The following is a 4,824-nucleotide window of genomic DNA, read 5'->3' as shown; positions in this document are numbered from 1 at the left end:
GGGATCATCTGAATGATAAAGCTTTCCTTTCTAAGGCTCTTAGCCCACCTCTCTACCTTTCTTTCAGCCCCCATCACTGTTCTTTCTAATTGGACATACAGCCCTTTTGTCTCCCCCCAATGGCCTCTGCAGGATGAAATGTCTGACTTCATCTTCTGTTATTTTTATTCTCCTGCTTTGAAGGGTTCAAAATGAAGCAGTGTCTTAGTAGGCTGACTGCCTCAGGCTAGTGAATGTCACGTCAGGTTCACATGAAGAAACTGGTTTCTTGTCTTGAGCCCTTCTTGCTCATTCTTGAGGCTGGATTGATGTGCCATGTGGGGCATTGAGCAAGACATTAGAAAATAGGTAACCCTCTGGAGATACTTGCCTTGGTAGTTTGGTGGGTGGAAATCATCTTATGACTGGAATTACTGGAGTCCAGGCCAGGGCCATTTGATCTATTTGCTCTGCCTGGATGGCTGACTCATTAATTTGATCAAAGCCTGAGCCCATCATGTTGCATTGTAAGTCCTTGAGCTGACTGGGGTTTAGAAAGAAACAGAGAGAGAAAGTTGAAAAGGAAGATTCTTCTACAGAATGAGGGGGAGCTGTCTGGGAGATCACATTCTTCCTGTGAGAAAATGAAATAATGTCCCTGCATGTTCACACACATGAGAGTGACTTGCCCCTTTCAGACCATGTCCTATTGTCATCCATCCCCCTGGGTGACATATGAGGTGCTCTTTATTTAATTGATGACCTTTCATGAGAGGGGTAGTGTTAGAAGGTTCTAGAGGGAATTTTCTGCCATTATTCGCTGGTTAGGACTTACCTGGGATCTTACCTTTATGTCTACTTAGCCCAAGATGGTTCTTTCTTTACCTATTGTCCTGGATATTTATTAATAACATCCCCTTTCCCTAACAAAGAATCCTGGTTTGGATATTAAGTGATGCAGGCAACATAGCTTTGTCATGCTGTGTGTCAAGAAGTCCTGATTACCTGGACCCAGATGATGAGTTTAAAGTATATTTTGGCCCATGTATATAAAGAGCTCTTGAAGTCACAAAATAAAACCTCCCCATCATAAACATTCATTAGCAAGGTGAAAAGGGAAGTCAGAAAAACCGGTTTAATTCCCCATATTTTTCATCACTATTCCCTGCTTAGTATGGGGTGTGGGTTGTCATGGTGATAAAGTAAAACTCATTTAAAGGAAAATCTTTAAGGGTGTCACACTGCTGAGATGTCCCATCACATATTCTCATGATGTTTCGGGGCAACAGTTGGTCAATAGAATAGTCAGGGCTACGGGAGTAGCCTTGGTTCTGACCACTTCATTAGACTTGTGTTTGTGTTAGACTGGCCTTTTCCGGTGTCTCTTTTTAACTCTTTTTTCTACCCCAGTCCCCTCTCTCTGCACTCTATTCCTCACACCCAGAGGTAAAATGGCTCATTTGATTTTGACAAATGGTTAAATTAAAAATATACCTGTAGAGTTGAGTAGACTGTGTAAGTGTTGAGTTGCCATGGGACTGCTTTATGGTTGATGGAGTCTGGTTGGTTCTTTGTTTCCATGTTTTGTATTCTGCCACCAAGTAACAGGAATACTTCAATTAATTGTCATGGGATGGTTAAGTCAGTTGTGTTGTGTCCTAATTCTGTTTAATCAATCAGTGTCTCTGGACTCCTCACTGACATTTTGGCAGCATAGCAATTAAGGAACTACTTGTCCTGTTCATAGGTAATGAGTGGTAACAAGACAGACAAATCTAAGCTGTTTTTAAAATTTTCCCCAGGTTATATCTTTTTTAAAAGGAGAACATTAAGTACTCTTCCTTATATACCCATGATTTAAAACCATGACTTTCAAAATGAACCAATTCTTTAAATAGTACTATGTAAACTAGGGTTCTTACTAGTTTATGGGGTGTACATTTGAAAATGATGGAATTTATGGTATAATAAACTAATGCTGAAAAACACTCAGGCCACTTGTGTAACACTTTCCAAACCACTAATATGTAAAACACTAGAATATTTATGAGCTTTGTCTTACCATCCTGAAAATCCAAAAATGATTGCCATTCCTTATATATCCTCCACAAAGACTGGCCATGAACTAACAATACTGATTACAAGGTCAATGCTGGAACTGCCTCACATTTAAGTAATGATGATCAATTTATGTAAAGATCCTTTACCTAAGTATCTTCTTATGATTCTTCAGCTACATGATGAGGTATTATTGCCTCTGCTTTGCCAATGGTCAAAGGCTGGAGATGAAGATTTGAAGCTAGAGATGTAGAGTGGGAATTACTAGGGGCCCTCCAATTTTGGAGAATAATAGGCTACACCACTTTCCATCATTTTATAAAAGAGTAATGATAAGCTGTTGTAGGAACTATTTGAAGGAAAGGAATTTTATTTTCTTTAGCTTATTTGTCATGAGAACTAGTCTTATCTGCAGAAAGATCATGTAATATATTTTGCAATCAAAGTGTAGTTTAATCTTCTAAGGGTAGAATTCTAGTTACCAACTATGATCATGAAATATTATAGATTGAGAAACAGAAGCAATGCCTTTATTTTTGCTCACCCCTGATTCACTCCATAACTTCGCCAAGCATATTGTCCATAAGTGATCTTACATCTAATATATCCTAAAAAATTTGAATATACTTTTAAGAATGAAAAATTTTATACCTATTTTTCCCTCCCCAATAGAAATGTTACCATAATAAACTGATAAACGACTAAATCATTACTTATGAGTATCTCTATTTAGTCTCAAAATATACTGAAGAAAATTCAACATGTAACTGCAGGTTGGCATCCACCTTAATGAATAGAATAAACACTAGTGAAGTGAAACCAGGGACCCAGCCACAAAATCAGACACAAGAAGGCTACAGATCCCACTCAGGAAAGAATGCACCAAAGACATTCACTTTTTTTTTTTTTTTTAATGAAAAGACCCAGTATACCAGCTTTACTTTTTAAACCTAAGCTTAACATTACATATTTAAACAACTGTCAAATCTTACTAAGATGCCAGCATTCATGCACAGCTAGAAAATATCCTTAATTTATAGTAAAACAGAAATGTGTTACCATTAATGTGTTAATATCTTTCACTACTAAATAATTAAAAAACCAAAATCATTTCTGTAGAAGATTCATCCTACAGTGTTAACTTCACAGCAAGCTGATGCTACTTGGCTCATGACACAATGGAAAAGCAGGTCTATGCTGGTGTTAGTGTAAACTTATGTTCTACCACTACTGAGGAGTAAGGGCTCACCTGGAGTACATTTAATAAAAAAGCAAAGTGCATAGAGATTTACAACAATTTTAAAGACAAATAAATGGTCCTCTTATGTGGTCCCAACAGTAAACTCAAAAGTCTATGACAAATATGGCTCCAATGAGCGGTTTATAAATACCCAGATTAGGTACAGTGACACTGAAAGTCGAGTTTGTTTGAAATCTTCAAAAAAAATGTTCCTGTTAATCCTCAAATGGTACTTGTTACAGCTAACATTTATGTTAAAAACATATGCGTTGAATCACTTGCTATCCAAGTGCTGCAGCTCCTTACCATTTATTGTCAGTGACTTTAGCTGGGCGGCTTCCTCAACTTCCACTCTTTCTTGACCATTCTCCATTATGCTCTTTTCAGTGATCTTTCTGCCAGTAACTATTTTTGTAGAAGTCAATACAGACATGTTCCCCAATCCCACTACCATCAAATGATGTGGAAGAGAATGAAGTGAGCCCCGGTTGATCTTGAGACTCAAATAAAGTAAATCCTGCCGGAAATCCCACAGAAAATCCTGTATTAAAAGAAGAAAATCCACTTCCAAAAAGTGGAAGTCCACTGAAGGCAGAGAGAAATGACCCTGCCCCTCAGTTTCTGCTTCCTTGGGTCTTCAAAGAAGTCGAATGAAAATGAGTGTCTTCCACCAAATAATTCCCTGAAGACATCCTCTGGGTTATGGAATGTGAAGCCAAACTCAAAAGGATTGTCAAAATGACTTCCATCAACTCCACCATTTAATCCTGCTTTGCCATGTTTGTCACAAATGTCCTGCTTTTTAGGATCTGATAACATCTCATACTCCTCAGCTACTTGTCTGAGTTTTCTCTCTGCTTCTCCATTCTCGGGGTTTTTATCTGGGTGCCAGTTTAGCATCAGTTTTTGGCACATATTTTTAATATCCTTGGCTGAGGCATGTCTCTGCACACCCAGAACTTCATAGTAATCCACCATGTTTTAAATAATTGTTGGAACAGGTCCCTGGAGTGGACGGCTGACTTGGGACAGAGGGAGGGTGCGGCAGCCCTGGGCTTCTGGAGACTCCTGCACGGCTGTGCTGGTCCACATCATTTTTTGAAATGCATTTATTTTGTAAATAGGATAAGTAGACTGACCATATACATTTAAATGTCCATGATCCAAGTTCCTAACCACGAGTTCATTAGGGTCTTCTCAGCCTGAGGCTAGATGTGCAAGCGGTGGCAGGCAATGTGTTTCTGGATTTTCACACTGCTGGAGTAGATGATGTGTTTGCTGTAAGAAACTGTGTTTGCTGTGCACGGGGGAAAACTTAATGAAGCATTCTGCATGCAGGCAGGATGATATTGATGCTAATCATTGCTGCTAACTCCTGGACTTGAAAACAGATGGCAAAATCTGTGATTTCTTGCACAAGTTGAGGTGGTGAGTTGATCCTGTTTGGTTTCCTTTTAGAAGTCTCTTTTCTTTTTCTGGTATTGTTTTAACTTCCTATTTGAAAGGACAATTGTCACAGAAACATTTAAGTAATATATGTGAACATG

The 4,824-nt window shown here is 38.6% G+C and overlaps 1 pseudogene; it reads right to left on the bottom strand.

The window, feature by feature from the left end:
• Window positions 1-3,551: 3,551 nt before the first annotated feature.
• On the bottom strand, window positions 3,552-4,255 carry LOC100940784 (annotated as a pseudogene).
• Between the last annotated feature and the right edge of the window lie 569 nt (window positions 4,256-4,824).

Source organism: Otolemur garnettii, unplaced genomic scaffold (genome assembly GCF_000181295.1).
Source record: "Otolemur garnettii isolate 467f Iridium unplaced genomic scaffold, OtoGar3 scaffold00208, whole genome shotgun sequence".
Taxonomy (NCBI): domain Eukaryota; kingdom Metazoa; phylum Chordata; class Mammalia; order Primates; family Galagidae; genus Otolemur; species Otolemur garnettii.
This window is presented reverse-complemented; position numbering and strand designations above follow the sequence as displayed.